The sequence below is a fragment of the Perognathus longimembris genome, chromosome 11, assembly GCF_023159225.1.
Source record: "Perognathus longimembris pacificus isolate PPM17 chromosome 11, ASM2315922v1, whole genome shotgun sequence".
Classification (NCBI taxonomy): domain Eukaryota; kingdom Metazoa; phylum Chordata; class Mammalia; order Rodentia; family Heteromyidae; genus Perognathus; species Perognathus longimembris.
In genome coordinates this window covers 19,327,815-19,345,893 of record NC_063171.1, presented here as the reverse complement: position 1 = coordinate 19,345,893, position 18,079 = coordinate 19,327,815, and positions in this window count along the sequence as shown.

Below are 18,079 nucleotides of genomic sequence, written 5' to 3'. Positions count from 1 at the left end.
TGTCTCTGGTCCTGGGGCCCCACCCTGTCCTCTCTCTCTTTCCCCAGCCTGCTTCACCACTGCACTGCCTCCTTTCCTTAGAGTTTGTCTCCAGGGCAGGACGTGGGACCCAAGCCCAGAACCATGCACACTTAGAACACAGGAGGGCACCGGGTCCTGCCTCCATCTGTTCAGTTTCTCTCCCTCACTGGAATGTTCTCTCTTCTCGTCTACTTTTTCCGACCTCTCCCACTCCCAAGTACGTTTGATCTAGTGAATTTTCTTAGTTACTTCCTTAAATTTTTAAGTGGTAAAAGGACAATGGTTCATTTCAATGACCTTCCTTTCTGCCTCTTTAAAAATTATTCCTTATCTAATGATCCTGAACTAACTGAACTGAGATCAAATCCTGGTCTAGTAGTTAGCAAGAAAAAGAGGGATCCACCCCTTCCCCTGCCTTGTTGAACCATTGGATGAGTTGAAGCAATTATGGTTGTGGAAGAATGTGGATTGGAAAATTATTAAAGTTATATTAAGCCAGGTGCTATATGGCTCACATCTGTAATCCTGGCAACTCAGAAAGCTGAGATATGAAAATTACCATTTGAAGCCAGCCTGGGCAGACAAATATGAAAGAGTCATCTCCAATTAACCAGAAAAAAATACATATTCATATGAAATTTGTATCTTCCCCCAAAAAAGGATTCATTGAGATTGGTGGGGTGTAAATGCAAGAGGTTTTACTAGGTGTGCAATTAACATTTCAGTTAGTTGTCGAATGACTACCATGTACCAAACATTAACTTGGGGACTATGAATAAAGCCAAACCCTTGCTTTTGTATAGGTCACATTCCAGAGGAAAACAGGCCATAAACAAATGAATAGGTATAGCTGTATGAGGCACTATAAGGAAAAGTAAACAAGGATCAGAAGAAAAGAGAAAGGCCCCCTTTATTTAACGTGGAAGGGATGCCTTTCTCTTGAGACAGTTATTTGAGCAGAAAGCTGGAGGAAGTGAAGAAATGGTTGGGAATATCAGAATGAACATACTAAGCAGAGGAGCAAGACTGACAGGGTGGAGTTGGGAGAGAGAGTTCAACAAGGTAAGCCATTGTGGCTGAAGGAACCACATGTGGTACATATACACAATGGAATTTATGCCTCTATCAGAAAGAATGACATTGCCCCATTCATAAGGAAATGGAAGGATTTGGGAAAAAATATAATAAGTGAAGTGAGCCAGACCCAAAGAAACATGGACTGTATGGTCTCCCTCATAGGGAATAATTAACACAGGTTTATGCTAGTCACAGCAGAGGATCACAAAAGCCTAATAGCTATGCCCTTATGATAAGATAATGCTAAGTGAAATGAACTCCATGTTATGGAAACAACTGTTATATCACTATTGTAATTACTTTCAACATGCCATGTGAAACCATAGCTTCTATTGTTGATGATCCTCTTGTATCCTCTTCCTGTGGTTGTACCCACACTATCACTGTATCTTATCTGAGTACAGTGGATACCATATATACTGGTATTAGAACTAGGGAAGTGAAAGGGAATTAATATCAAAATCGAGAGACAAAGGATAAAAAGACAAATGACTCCAAAAGCAATACTTGCAAAACTGTTTGGTGTAAACCAACTGAACGACTCATGGGGGTAGAGGGGAAGGGAGAGGAGGAAAGGGGGATGAGGGAGGAGGTAACAAACAGTACAAGAAATGTACCCAAGGCCTAACGTATGAAACTGTAACCTCTCTGTACATCACTTTGACAATAAATAAGAAAAAAATAAAGAAAGAAAAAATAATAAAAAACTAAAAAAAAAAAGAAATTATAAGAGTGAAATGTAATCTGCAAGAAAGCATACCCTCATTAGGTGTGTGTGTGTCCAGGAACATTAAGAGTTATGATGATACAACAACAATGTACCCTTTTACAAGTCAGGAAGAGAAAGGCAAGGTTTGCCTGATCAATCCTAGTCATTCTCCTGAATTTTCTCGAGGTCTGTTCTTACTCTTCCCTTTAAATTCATTTGTTCAATGAGAATCTTGCTAAATCAATTAAGTCTATTTTAATTGTGTATCTGATCACCTTTGATCTTGATAAAGCATGCATTTTTCACTAGGGGATAGTTCATCCTGGCATGTCTTTATCTATAATTCTAGTAGTTCTGTGTAGCCAGAATCAGACATAAATTGCATGTTTTAGTAATATTCCACAATTAAATCCCAGCCTGTTCCTTGGCTATAAATTCCCCACTACCCATACAGTATTTGGAGCTGTGGGAGGAGCAAGGTGACAGACTAAAAAGGTAGGGCATATTATATAGGGCCGCCCAGGCCTGGTTAGGGTTCTGCATTTTCCACTGAGTAAGATATGATGCCACCAGAGTGATTTTGAGTTAAGAAATGATATGAGCTGGCTTATATTTGGAAAGTAGAAGTTCCATGGAAGATAGAAATTTTGAAATCATTAATATAGTTTATATGTAATGCCATGGGATTGAATGAGTTCATCTAGGGATAAATAGGCATACTGAGTAAAAAGGAGAGTTTCAGATTCATCCCTGGAGCTCATCAAATTAATAACAGTAGCAAGTATTCACTGGGCATTACTAGAAGCTTTGGCACTATGAGCCACACACTTACTTTACACTTAAAATAACACTACTAGTTTACATTGATTATATTCCAGGTTTGCCTGAAATTTGTGATCTTCCCACCTCAGTCTTTCAAGTACTGAGATTACAGGTGTATGCTATCATACTCAAACTTAACCATATGTTTGAAATAAGGGTGGAAATATCCACCAAGATGCAGAGAGGTAATAAAGGTAGAACAGTGAGCACATACAAGTAGCTGGTCAATAAATGAGACTTCTCGGGGCTGGGAATATGGCCTAGTGGCAAGAGTGCTTGCCTCGTATACATGAGGCCCTGGGTTCGATTCCAGCACCACATATACAGAAAATGGCCAGAAGTGGCGCTGTGGCTCAAGTGGCAGAGTGCTAGCCTTGAGCAAAAAAGAAGCCAGGGACAGTGCTCAGGCCCTGAGTTCACAGCCTAGGACAGGCCAAAAAAAAAAAAAAAAATTCAAATTAAATAAATAAATAAATGAGACTTCTCAGCAGTAGTTGAAGAACAAATAGACCGAGAACTGCTGTGGTCTGAGTGTCCTCTAAAATTAGTATCTTGATACTTAATCTTCTGTGTAATAATATTAAGAGCTGGAGTTGTTGGGATGTGATAAGGCAGAATGCTCATGAGTGAGAATTAATGCCCTTATAAGGCTCCAGAAAGCTAACTAGTCCCTTCTACCCTGTGAAGACTCAGTGAGAAGGTGCTATGTCCTCACCAGATTCTGAATCTACCAGCACCAGAATAAGAAATTTCTGTTCTTTATAAGCTACCTTCTATGTGATGCGTATTATGACAGCATGAATGGACTAAATTACTAACTATACAGTGTTTCCTTTTCTTTCTCCTGGAAAAAGTCAGTGAGTGGCTAACAGTGTTCAGTGTGTAATCTTCTGGACTAGCTGGCACTTTAATTAATTAACCAAATTAATTAATTAGTTGGTTAATTAATTAATTAACTAAGTTAATTTAATAAAAAAATTAGGCTGGGAATGTGGGTTAGCAGTAGAGTGCTCTCCTAGCATGCATGAAGCCCTGGGTTCGATTCCTCAGCACCACATAAGCAGAAAAAGCCAGAAGTGGTGCTGTGGCTCAAGTGGTAGAGTGCTAGATTTGAGCAAAAGGAAGCCAGGGATAGTGCTCAGGCGCTGAGTCCAAGCCCCAGGACTGGCAAAAACAAATAAAAAGAAAAATTTTAAAGTCAACTCCAATTCCTGTATAGAATAGTGCTCAGTAACTACTGATGAATTAAACACAAACCTGCCTAGTACCCACAGTGTAATAATACAAGGAGGATTTGTAAACAATACAATATAGTAAATATGTTTTGAGCCTCATTGATTTGTTTATTAAGTAATGGACTAAATTCTAAATGTAGATTGTGAACCTAATAGTCTCTTGTAATTTTCATTATTATTATCTCTATTTCACATATAACTGTGGAATTGGAATGTGAAAATTCTAGAGAGTAAGACGGAGTGCTGCCATTTGTTAACTGTCTGGCCTTGGGCAAATCCTTCATTGCTTTATTTTAACCTCTTTTGGTTATTAAAAAAATACATAGGGGGGGGATTGTAGAATTTTGTGAAAACATCTAGAGCGTGGCAGATAATACACACGCAGACAAAATCAGCTGGACCTATTATTCCTAATAAGGCAGAGTGCTAGGTTAGGGATGTGTTTTGTTTTGTTTTTGTTGCCAGTCCTGGGGCCTGAGCACTTTCCCTGGCTTCTTTTTGCTTAAGGCTAACACTCGACCTCTTGAGCCACAGCACCACTTCCGGCTTTTTTCTATATACATGGTGCCGAGGAATTGAACCCGGGTCTTCATGTATACGAGGCGAGCACATTACCACTAGGCCATATTCTCAGCCCTGCTAGGCTAGGGATGTAGCACAGTGGTTCAGTGCTTTCTTAGCATGCTCAAGGCTCTGGGCTCAATCCCCAGTATTTGGATGGGAAAGAAAAGATGGTGAGAGAGGGAGGAGCAGGATGCTATAATACATGCCCTGCAAACTCTACAGGGTTTCTGTATGGATTTTATAAATAAGTAAATGTTTTTACTGCTGTTTAAGCAGATTTTGATAGATACAAAATATCTATTGCTTTTACTTGTTTATTTGTACTGATGGCTTCCTGAAGGATGTAGCTGGAAGTAACAATTTTACAGAGTAATGGCTTTGGGAATTGCCCATGGTCTGGCTATCAACCAGTGAAAACAAATAGTCAAAAACACATTAACAATGAGTTTATCTTCAGTGAAGATTCTCTTCCAGTACTGGTTCATAAGCTATAGAAATGAGAATATCAACTCTTGCATAATAGATGCACCTAAAGATGTATATGTACATATATATATAGTGATCTATTCTTGGGATACTTATTATAACTTATATAATATCATTTGGCCCATTATTTCAATTTTCTGACAGAAATTGCTTCCATCTGAAAAGAAGGAATCAGAGTTATTTTCCTACTGCCTAGATCTTGTAGTCTGCTCTAGGCAGTTTAGATTCCTGATTACTCAAAAAAGACTACTTATCATCTGACTCTTTCCTGCTGTAAACACTGGCCTTGGTGGAACAAGCTTAAGGGTCTCTTGGGACTGGCTTGAAGTGTACAACATATGTAAAGTCTGACAGAGTACATATCTCTTCATTTACCTAGTGAAGATTTACTCATGCATTTTCATCACAAAACAGAATGTCGTACAATTATGAAGCTGACTTCCAAAATAATGTTAGGGATCATTTCATATGGGAAGAGTAAAAAACTTACACAAAATGTGCCTACCTCAGTTCCCAGGTTTAAGTTAGATGTTGAATATGTATGTTTTCCTGATAAAATATAATTCTGAGAAAGACATGACTTTGTATGGTCCTCTAGAGGTCTCTACATTTGCATGGCCCTCTCTCCATTCTGCAGTTCTCTTTAAGATAAATCTCTCCAGGGGTAGAGCTAAAATGATTGCTTTTACTGTCTTCTGTATGTATGGTGAAAAATGTTCCTAGATCAAGACTCTCCTTCCTCCAGCTCAGAAGCCCTCAAATCTCAGCCAGATTTAGAATTTCTCTAATTATTCAAATCACATTTCACAAATGAAATGTTCCTAAATTTAAAACCTAGTTTTCAATTTAAACATGGTGATATTGCTAATACCACAGTGAAATGAAAAAAGCACTCAGGTCTCTAAAACCAGTAAGCCACATATAACACTAAACATTCTTTTCAGCAAATTTAGATACTGGCCAATTTATTCTTTGTGAATTCTCTCCAGAGTTTGGGATGGTATAAACGTTATTTCACCTGAGACTAATGATATTAATGCTTACATTTCTTTCCCCAAGAGCAGAAGAGAGAGAAAAATCAGTTCCAACAGACTTGGAAAGAAGTATAATTGATTAAGAAGTAAAATTATTCCCTGAAATGACATCTGAGAATATCTCTGCCTCCCTTCCTGCCACCCAAATGGAAAATACATTTAACTCATGGGAATACTAAATAAGAGCTAAAGAGCCTAAAGTACAAAATATTTTTCCATTATTTCAACAATTCACAATGTAGTTAAATCACATCTAACCTGGAATTTCCATCCCATGGTTCCAAAAGCTTACTAAATGCAGAAAATAACAGTGTTGTAGTAGAGATACTCTAATAATTTTCCAGTAGTCATTAAACTAATTTTAGAATGAAGTGGAGGAGGAAGAAAAGTATGTACCAATTAGATTTGTTCAATCTAATCTTCAAAAGTCATATTTAACCTATTGCTAGAATGAAGTGGTTCAAAGTAACTTTTAGACTTTATAAATTGCTTGTATAGAAAAACAAATTGCTTGTATTACTAAAGACTATATCAGAAATGAATAACAGAAACTTAATTTAAACTCTAGTTTAATACAAAGATGGAATGTGTTGGTCTATGTGAATGACAGTCAAAAGGCTAGAACTACCTTTAAGCACAGCTAAAGTTCAAATAGAATTCAAATGTTCAAATAATATGAAGATTCTTGTTTCTTTCTCCCAATCTCTAGTTTACTTGCCTCTGTGATTTCTTTATTCCCAATCAGATTCATTTCAACAAATAAGAAAATAATAATAAAATAATCCCATGGAAAAAGAGAGTATTATTCCCAAGAATGCCAGTAAATATCTCCAGGAAGAATCATTCCTATCCAGAATATGCATATCCCTGCTTAATCACTGTGACTGAAAAGGGAAAATATTATAACTGGTCAACCTGATCTGGAAGGAATAGCAACTTCATCCAAAGTATTTAGACTTGGCAGGACTGTAGTTAAGCAAAGAAGATTGGAAAAATGATACCCTGATCACTGTGATAAGAAGAAAATATACTACAAGTATTAAGTTCAGTAAGATTAAGCCAGAAAATGTCTTGTTAATATTCAGAACTCTGTCACTTTGTGAGAATAAATTCAGACTTACTAATGTTGGAGGAAAGGTAGAAATTGATTTTTTTAAGAAGCATGGGATTGGGCTGGGGATATGGCCTAGTGGCAAGAGTGCTTACCTCGTATACATGAGGCCCTGGCTTCAATTCCCCAGCACCACGTATACAGAAAATTGTCAGAAGTGGCGCTGTGGCTCAAGTGGCAGAGTGCTAGCCTTGAGCAAAAAGAAGCCAGGGACAGTGCTCAGGCCCTGAGTCCAAGCCACAGGACTGGCCAAAAAAAAAAAAAGCATGGGATTTAAGGGTACATGTGGTAGAAGAATCCATAATGTTTATGCTGCAGCTCTCAGTGACTGAGAAAAGTGTTGAAAATACACTCTTAAGGTCAAGAACTTGATTTGGGATCTGAATTTTTAATCTCTCTTTTCTAGTCTTCAAGCATATTTTTAAAATCCAACTCTGAATAAGATGCCTTAGAAACTACGAAAAAGAATGCCTTATCAAAATCCAACAACTATTTACAATTATAAATCTATGAATCACTTTTAGGTTTTAACCTACATGATCTCTTTTAGATCTTGACTATGTTGTTCATTTTCTGTAAGGAATGTAGTGCCCCCCTTGAATGAGTTAACATTTATTTCCAAGGCCTACCGTGTAGGTTTTTGTTCAACTTTGGGGGCTAGAAAGTTAGAGACTGCCTTTGTCTGACTCTCTTGCAGCTATATTTCTAGATAGTAATAAGATTCGACCAGGATCCTTTGCATGAGATTAAAAGGCACAGGGGTGATTTATCTTCCCATTTCTGTTATTGCTAAACAACACTGTAGATGTATATTTGAGGCTAGTACATTTTAGTAATCAACAAATTCAGTCATCAATCAGGGGCATTGAGAATACATTTTGGCAACTGACTTCTCCATCTAACATAGTGTGTCTTTAAAATCTAGAGTTCAGTTCTTTTAATGAATTTTATTAGCACTTACTTCCTGTCTTATATCCCTTTTCTGGAAATAATTGGAGTTGTTTCTTTGCCTGAACTGCAACCTGACACAATTACTTAGTTGCTATATGTACTTATACCCACTTTCTGTACATGTAAGAGAAAATGATACATGAATGAAATTATTTTAAAATTTTAAATGTATGGTAAATGAAAAGTTATTTGACAGGATTAGAATAATAATTGAAAGAGTGTGCATGTGTGTGTGTTGTGTGTTTCACAGTTTTGGGAATGGAGATGTTAGGAAGGATCAGTCAAGTAGAATAGTAGATATAACTGTGGGGTAGGGACAGAGAAGCAATCCAAGGGTTTCATATCCAAGTAGCAGATTTGGAATTACTTTTAAGAGTTACCATCATTAAGGACGTGAGTTCATCATTACTTAAACAAATTGCATTGCTTACATTAATAGAGCTATAGAGTTCACAATACTCCCTCACATACATTATTGTGTTTTATCTTTATAAGGACTGATTCTATGATGTTGATGTGGTATATGAGGCAAGAGCAAGGTTTAGGAAGTTTAAGTGATTTACTCAAAGTTGCAGCTGGGATCTGGCTGCCAGTGGCTCCCATCTGTAATCCTAGCTACTCAGGAGGCTGAAATCTGAGAATCATGGCTCCTGGGGGGAAAGCAGGAAAGTCCATGAGATTCTAATCTCCAATTAACCATCAGAAAACTAGAAGTTGCCACTGTGGTTCAAAGTGGTAGAATGCTAGCCTTAAGCAAAAGAGCTCAGGGATAGCACCCAGGTCCTGAGTCCAAGTACCATGACCTGACCAAAAAAAAAAAAAAGAATGCAGCTGGGTCAGAACCTTGATTCTAAATTCTAACATCTTACTGCAGGCAGTTGACAATGTACCTTACTGCTGGTCTAAGAGGGAAGCTGTATGTGCACTCAGGATGTAGGCTGGAGGATTGCCAGCCTGGGATACATAGAAAGACTCTGTCCCCAAAAACAATCCAAACCAAACTAAAGAAGACAAAAGGGACAAATGAAAAATCCTGCCAAGAACAACAGGTTTGTTATCTTAAAACTAAACACAAAGACTCTAGGGCCTAGCAGCAAAGATCCTTTCTTTTTCATGACTAGGAAGTACCTCTCTTTGTTATTCCTCAGATACTAATGCCAAACAGACACAACCTGAGTGAAGGCCATGAACTAAGAAACAGTGGGCTTAGTCCCTGCAGCATGGATAAAATGTCCCTTTATATAAAAGTTTGATAGTATAAATGGCTTGGTGTTTCCATATTGTCAACTTTATACTTAAAAGTCTCACTGAACATTTTTGACTCATCAGAAAGAAGGGCATGAGGTAAAATGAGATGATGAGTTGTGATTCTGCTTTCTGAGCTGTGTTTCATAGTGACTAGGACACCTTCTTTGAAGAGGAACCCAATGTTTGCATTCTACTTTCCCGTGGCTCCTTTGCAACTCTCACTCTTGCTGTCATCATGGTTACTCCTGTTTTAAGGTATAGTTATAGAAAAGCCTTGCTTGGTGGAAAACAACAAGCTGTTCCCACAAGTGCAATGTCAAAAGCAAATAGCTATTCAAAAGTAGTTTGGAGCCAGGTGCTTGTGGCTCATGCCTGTAATCTTAGCTACTCAGGAGGCTGGGATCTGAGGATTGAGGTTTGAAACCAGCCTGCGGAAGATAGTCCGTGAGACTCCTATCTCTACTAAAACTACTCAAAAAGCTGGAAGTGGAGCTGTGGTTCAAGTGGTAGAGCACTAGACTTGACCACCAAAGCTCAGGGACATTGCCTAGGCCAAGAGTTCAAGCCCCAGGATGGACAAAAAATAAAAGGAGTTTGAGAGAGGGAAGGATGAAGAGGTAGTTATTAAGTGTCTGGAGGGCACTATAGAATTAAGCAGAAAAAAAGACAGACTTTTATTTCCCATGAGTGACAGGCACAATATTAAACACCCATGCATGTGTCCTTGACTTTAGAATTATGGAGAAAAAACACTTTCTCAAGGAGACTTCAGCCAAGGCTTCCTTCGTTTCTATCAGGTCTGCTGCCACCTGCCCTAGACTAGCCCCTATGGCATCAAATCCAGGTGACAGTCATCCTTGAGCTAGCTTGGTATGGAGCTGCCTGAGTAGAAAAGGCAAGACACTGCCAGAGATGTGTCTCAGGAAAGACCGAAAAGTCTGGGAATTGAGAACATTATATTCTTTGGTTGGTTATACAGCACTAGGGATTAAACCCAGGGCCTCACACATTCCAGGCAAATGTTCTACCACTGGAGCCCAGGGAGAGTTATATATGTATGTGCGTGTGCAAAAATGTAAAAGGTGACTGGAAGATATAGTTTAGAAAGAGACATGCAGAGGACACGGTAGCACATTGGACTTCCATAATGGTATGCACATCCTCAGCCTTAACACTGGCAGATGGCCATGGAGCTATTCGAGTTGAAGGTGAAAAGAGGCATCTAGAGGTTCCAAATCCTCCAAGGTTCCATCTAGTAGAGGAGGTGGGGAGGGCACAGAGTAGGACTTACCTTTATAGCTGCCTTCAGTTACTGTTCTCTTAAACTGCTCTGTACACCCACCCACCAGCTTGCACACACAGGGCAATCATGCATTTTTCTTCTACTATCCCTCTAGATGTAGACTCCTTACTCCCCTCTCCAGTACAGAAAAGGTGTTTTCAAGGGAAGGAAGGAAAGGAAATTGTCAGGAGCCTGGAAAGTCAGAGACTTTTTTTTTGTTTGTTTGTTTATTTACTCAGTACCCATGTGTGTCAGTGAGGGGCTTAAAGGGTGGCAGGGATGATTGTCCCCATCGTCCAAACGGGGAAAGAATCAGAGGGGTCAAATTGTTTGCCTAGGCTTGCCACTCACTACATTACACATGGCAGAGCCAGGATTTGAACCAGATCTGCTTGAGTCCAGGGAAAGCCCCATGGTGTCATTTTGAAGGAGGTACTTGTAGCAGCCATTCTCTATTGCAGGACTATAGATTTGGTGAGAATCTCCAACCATTGCCTTCAGCTCTCTTGACCCTCAAACATGAAACTAGCTTGGATGAGGACAGAAAGCACTGCTGTGCTTTGTAGCCCAATGACATTTACCTGTCAAAGCTCAAGCTTTGTCCTCAAGGGCATTATCCAGAGGGGACTTCTGCTGAAGTCCACCCAGAGCAAATCCTAGTGACACATAAGGTCAATGGGAAAAGATAGTCTCCAGTGTTTTTTTCTACTTCTTCCCTCTACTCACTTAACCTCTGCTGAGGCAGGCTGCCTGCCTAGTCCTTCAACTAGGTTTTAAAGGTAGATGGGGTTTTAAAAGGTAGATGAGGACCGGGTGTAGTCCTTATAATATCAGCTACTCCAGAGGCACAGATTGTAAAGAACAATATTCAAGGCCAGCCCATGCAAAAAGTTAGTAGGAACCCATCTCAGCAACCAGACCAGGAATGATGGTCCAGTCTTGTAATCCTAGCTACTCAGGAGATATAGGTAAGAAGACCAAGGTACTCCAGAGGAGGATAGGGTGGGGAGGCAGGTGCACAGCACATGGCTTTCCAGGAAGACTTCTGGGTAGAAGGGAAGCATAAGGCATTTGTGATGATGATGTTTTAAGTCTTCCTTTAGTCCCTACAGAGTGTAACAATGGAAGTGGCTTCCAACATGATTTAAGTGAATTCATCACATAGAGAAGGCAGCATTAATATATAGTAGAGAGTTCATTTCCTTGTATAAATGGCACTGAAAGAGAACTTTAAAGTAATCAAACTTTGCATAATCAGAAATGATGGGTCTTTTGCTTTGTCAGCCTGTCTGGAAAAAGTGCAAGAGCCATAATGTGAATTCAAATTCAATATGCCACCAAAAGCGGAGGCAATTTCACATGCAGCGGGAAGTAACTGCCTTGGCTGTGGGCTCTGACACACTGTAGACTCTTCCCATTGAGCTCTTTAGCACTAAAAGAAAAAAGACTGTTCTCACCAGAATGACCTGGATCAGATTTACTTTATCAAGCTTGGAAATGAGGCTCTGAAGAAGAAGAATAAAGCTTAGTCCTATCTCTTCCTAAAAAGGCAAAGAAAAGACATTTTTGGGGGGTGGGGAATCTTTCCTTTTGTTGTTCGGGAGCTTAAACTCAAGCCCTCATGGTTGCTAAGTGGGCACTGTACACTGAGCCACCTCACCCCAACCCTTTGGGGGAATAGGGAAGAAAAGAAGAAATAAGAGAAGAGAAGAAGAAGAGAAAATGAGAAGGGATAGGTTAGGTGGGGAAAGAAAGGAATGAGATGTGAAGAGAGAAGAAGAGAGGAAAGGGAATCAGGAGAAGTAAGGGGAGTTCAGAGTGTATAAAGTTCTGTAAAGAGGAATGTGGGCACTATTAAAATAATACAACTAAGGAAAACCAAGGCAAAAGTAGTATCATATATTAAACTTCATATATGTAAATTGATGTTTACAAGAGAATTAGTAAGTATTTAGTGATGAATTTTTTCATTATTATTTTAGAGAAAGATTCACAAATTTTGTTTTGCTTTGCTCTGTTTATGTCTTCGACATCAAAACTAAGATGCATCTTAAGCATTTTAATAAGACCTTTTCTTTGCTTGCAAAGAAAAGGTTATGGATACTTTAAGAAGCCAATTTACCTAGGTTTTCTTCATTTCTCTCTGGATTAATCTCTCTTTCCCACACACAAATACAGATATTAGACAAGATTCAAGGCAGGGGAGCAGGCAGAGGGGAAAACATTTCAAAAAGTCTTTTAGACATATTTGTGTACAGGAATGGATTGATCCCAGGGGTGGAGAAAGGTTCCTCTGACAGATTAGAGAGTTATGTTTGTTTGTTGGTTGGTTTTGTACCTATACTGGGCTTGAACTCAGAGCCTCAAGCTTGCATTCAGTCACAGCATTCTACCACTTGAGCCATACCTCTATTCCCAACATTTTTGCTGGTTAGCTTGATCTTCAGACCTTAGCCTCATGAGTAGCAAGAATTATAAGCATGAGGCACAGGCAACTAACAAGAGGTTTTTGCTTCCCCTGTTCAGGCTAGTCTGTACTATAAGTTACCATCTAAAATGGCAAACAGGCAAGTTCCTAAAATTACAATAAAAATTCCTACAACTTTTAAAAAATATTACACTAACCCACACTTATCTTTTTCCCAATCCATCTGAATAGATAAGCTATGGAGATCACAAAGTTTCTCAAAAGGAAAATACAAAGTCAAAGAGAAGGGTGTTTGAGATATTATTTACTCCTAAGACTTGAACACGGCCTTGGAGACAGAAGTAAAAAGCAGACTGTTCCTTCAGATGTGTGTTTGCCAAGTCTCATTCTTTTTAGGTTGTCATTCCCAGACCTCCTTTTAGTCAGCATAGCAGTGTGACCCAGATCCTGCCAATGATACCTGAGGGAATTATTTTGATATCTTTTGGGAAATATTGCTGGGTTTTTTGGTGGTGGTGGTACTGGTCGTGGGGCTTGAGTGAACTCATGGCCTGGGCTCTGTCTCCCAGCTTTATCTCTACCACTTTGAGCCACAGGACTGCCTCCAGTTTTCTGGTAATTATTGGATATAGGAGTCACTGGACTCTCATGCTCAGGCTGGCTTTGAACCATGATCCTCAGATCTAGGGATTACAGAAGTGAGTCACAGGTGCTCTGCTATTTTTTTCCTGAAAAATGTTTATTGTGTTTTCACAACATCAGGTAAGGTATCAAACAGGAGAAAGGGGGCTAACTTGAGATCTAGACTTCAGTGATCTTCCTTCTTGTGACTGGAGGGAGGGGCTGTTAAGACTGAAGTCCCAGGAGGAGGGTAGATGCAGGGTTTACAGAGCCACAAATGAGCATGGGCCCCACACCATGAGGGATTCTTCTGGGAGATGAGATTGGGTGTTGAAGCCAGAACTGGCAGAGAAGGACAGAGTCCAGCTGGGAGTGGAGGAGCTCACTTGGCACAAGCTGGCCCAGTAAACACAGGGGATTCTTCCCCACCCATTCCACAAACCGCATCCATATTCATCCCAAGTCCGCATTCATGACAGCTTTGACCGCAGTGGTCATCTCGAAGTATCGGAGCCCATAGGGGCAGTTTGCAAGGCCAGAAAGCCATCCTTCGTGTCTGGAGGGGACATCTTGCTCACAAACAAGTGGATAAAGAAGAGCGCCCACACGTGGGCTTGCACGTCTCCTTTTGGGGGTCTCCTTGTTTCACTGCAGAGCAGACACCATGCCATGTCAGCCAAATAGGTACAGAGTGTGGACAGTCCTCAAGCAAACCTTAAGTCCTGTTCTTTTAAAAATAGAGATGGGCTCCATGAAATTCATGAGGATGTAATATTGGAACTATAAGAGCAATTTTGTTACTATCTGAGATTTCAGAATAGAAAAACATTGTTTGTTTTTATTATTGGTAGCCAAATTGGTAGCTACACCCCAAACCCCAGGCAAGTGATCTTTAAGAGCATCATGGAGCCACTTGCCAGCGCTGGAACCATCTACCTCTTCATAAATGTGTTCAATGCTTTAGCCACGGTGTTGCATGTGACCCACTACTTGTAGCTCTATATATCCTGACAGACAATATAACTTCAAATATATAAAAGATATTAATATACAAGATCAAAGGAATAAAATAGAGACTCTAGAAAAATTCCACTTAAATATATTCAGGTTTTTTTAGGCAAGGTAAAAAGTTGGTTCACAGTTTTGACCTAGGCAACATAATAAGATGCAGTCTTAAAAAACAAACAAACAAAAACCAAAAGAAAGAAAGAATGAGAGAAATTGAAGATCTATATTAGATCACAGTAATGACGGCTATAGGTAAGAATCTTTAAAATTGGGAGGTGGAGCTATGTATCTCACCTGAAATATTGATCACTCTGGTAACTGAACATTGGTCCCCAAATCCTTCACTAGATCTACCTCCAAGAGGTATATGAATCTGATTTCCTGAGTGTTCTTAGACTCCCTTATTGCTTCTGATGTATGGACTCTGGAGGGAGAGGATTGTAACTTCCCAGTGGAGAAACAAGTCAGCTTTTACCTTAACCAAGTGATCTAAGTTAGCATCATATGTAAGTATCCTGTGTTGATATCATGTAGCCCCTGCTATGATATGATAAGAGGATCATCTTCACCTTCATGAGATCATTTCCAAAAATGCATCAATTCCATCTAGTCATGAAGTGGTATTAACAGAAATCCCACTTTAGGGGTAACCCATGAAATATGTGACAAGCATGCTTCAAAATTGTCATGATCATGGAAGAGAAAAACAAAAACTGAGAACCGCATTGAAGGAGACAGATGCAATGATTAACTATAATAAAGTCTTTTGAACTAGATCTCAGAACAAAACAAAATAAAGAAAAGGAAAAGATTTGAAACATAAATGAAGCCTGTAGTTTTAGTATTGTATCAGCAATAATTTTAAAGTTTCCATGGTACTATTCTTATATATTAACATTGGGAAAAGGTGGATGGAAGTTATCCATAGACTCTAAATTTTTAAGAAAATTTTTAGAAAAATTAAATCTTTTTTTTTAAAAGGACTTAGGGCCTTGGTTGGAACATTGGTTTGGTGGTAGAGTGCTTGCTTAGCATGTACAGGGATTGATTCCTAGCACTACAAAGCAAAACAAAACTAAATAAAATAAAAAGTGTTTCAACTGATACTTTTTTCCTGATGTTTTCTGGGGTGATGGATGCATTCATTCAAAAATGAATGATTTTTTAGTGGTGTTTTACATGTTTTAGTCCATTAGGATTGCTATAAGAGACTGGGAAACTTATAAGTAACAGAAATTAATATCTCACATTGGTCAAGGCTCTGGCAGATTTTGTGTCTGGTAACTGTCTGGCTTTCTAGTTCATAGACACCTTCTGGTTAGTACTTTGATCAGTAACAACACTGACTAGATGGCAGAACCTTAGTTTTTAATCACTCTGTCTCTGAAGGCTAGTTTCATGGCTGGAGAATTGGGTCTGGCTTCATGACATCTCAGAAGCAGGATGACTTGATTTTACTTGTAAATTCTAGATTTACCAGCTCAGCTATCCCAGTTTTTGTTTTTAGGCTGTCCATTCAGCATTGAAAAGAGAAATAGCTTTAAAATGAAGCAATGTGAAAGTATGGCAGTCCTTCCGCTTGGCCCTAAGCATTTGAGATGTCACTGACTTCCATAGTGGTCAGAGGGAAGTAGAAAAGGATGCAGAGGAGGCTTCAAGTTGTGGGCTTAACTGTCAGTTGTTTTGTTTTCTTGCCTGTGCTTCATCCTAAATTCAAGTGTTTGGGTGTTTTATTCTCTCATTTAAAAAGAGTGTTGTTAGGCTGAGCATTGGTGGCTCACACTTGTAATCCTAACTACTCAGGAGGCTGAGACTGGAGGAGGATTGAAGTCAGCCTGGGCAAAACTTTGTGTAGTTAATCTTCAATTAATCACCAGAAAACCAGAAATGGAACCATGGCTCAAGTGGTAGAGTGCTAGCCTCAACAAGAAAGCTCAGGCACAGTGCCAAGGTTCTGAGTTCAAGCCCCACAACCAACTAAAATAAAGAAGGAAGGAAAAAGGGAAGGAAGAAGGAAGGAAGGAAGGAAGGAAAGAAGGAAGGAAGGAAGGAAGGAAGGAAGGAAGGAAGGAAGGAAGGAAGGAAGGAAGGAAGACTTTCTCTTACTAAGCTTTTTCTTGCCCAGTGGCTTTTGTAAACTACAGTGGAGTAGCTTTTGTTCATTATTTATGTTCTCATCTACTTCAAAAACAGAATTTAAAAAACTGTTTGGTGTAAGTGAACTGAACACCTCAGGGGGGGAAAGGGGGAGGGGGGAGGGGGGTATGAGGGACAAGGTAACAAACAGTACAAGAAAGTATCCAATGCCTAACGTATGAAACTGTAACCTCTCTGTACATCAGTTTTATAATAAAAACTTAAAAAAAACAGAATTTAAGGCAATTTATTCATTAAACAATTATGACAACTCTAAGCTTTCATTCTTTTCCTGGGCCATCTGTGTCTCCTCACCATGAAGTCATAGTACTAAATTTATGACAGCACAAGTATTTCCATGGTAACAAGATGTAGTCATCACCAAATCCTGATTTCATTCTGATGAAACTCAAGCAGAAGGAAGATTCAGGGGAGGAGATTCTAATCAGACATTCATATTCTGACATTGTCTTTTCTTGCTCAAGTTTGGTTTCTTTTTGAAAAAGTTTCTGTGAATATTTGCATAATTTACATTTGAAATATTTGTTCAGAAAATAATGAAACAAGAAAGCCAATAACATCCATAATTTGGAGGCACCATAGGAACCCCTCACGCACACACAAACACTATGACATATAAACTTGTTTAAAAAGGAAATCATTTTTAGCACGTGCCCTTCTAGTTTGAAGAGAAGAACAGATAACAAGGAATCCATTTTAAAGCCACAAAACTTCTAAGCCTAAGAAATTTTCTTTGATAACTTTGATAAGCTGACCTAGTTCCTACTTACAGGGTTTTCTTATCTTGCTTCAGCACAAGTAAAACACAAAGCATCTTCCCATATGAGCTCCAATGATCTGATCAGAGGAAGATTGATGGGCAGCTTTATTCACACAAATGACTATATTCCTGCATATTCTGGCTTTTGACTTTAGCCACACATGTCTTAATTACCTAGTCTGGAGAAAGTCTTCTGAACATCATTTGCTATACTGTAGAACTGAGTAAATGGAGCAAGCATCAGAAGAAAATATTAGTCTACCAATTTAGCAGTATTATAGGACAGATGACAAGGATAGTTTTAATGACCCTTGCTGAATACGTCACAATATATCATATAGTGAATGACATATTGTATGTAATATTTATGTAGGTCAAAGACAAAATGTATCTGTAAGAATAGACCTCTATTCTTCAGCTTCCTGGTTAATAGATTCATGAGGGAAGATAAAGGGGAGAGAAAGTAGTAAGAGAGACTGTAACAGGAAGAGAAAGTAGACTGCTTTATATTTTTAGCAATACATAAGAATTATCCACAATAGAAAAATTCCAAAAGGAAGAGCAA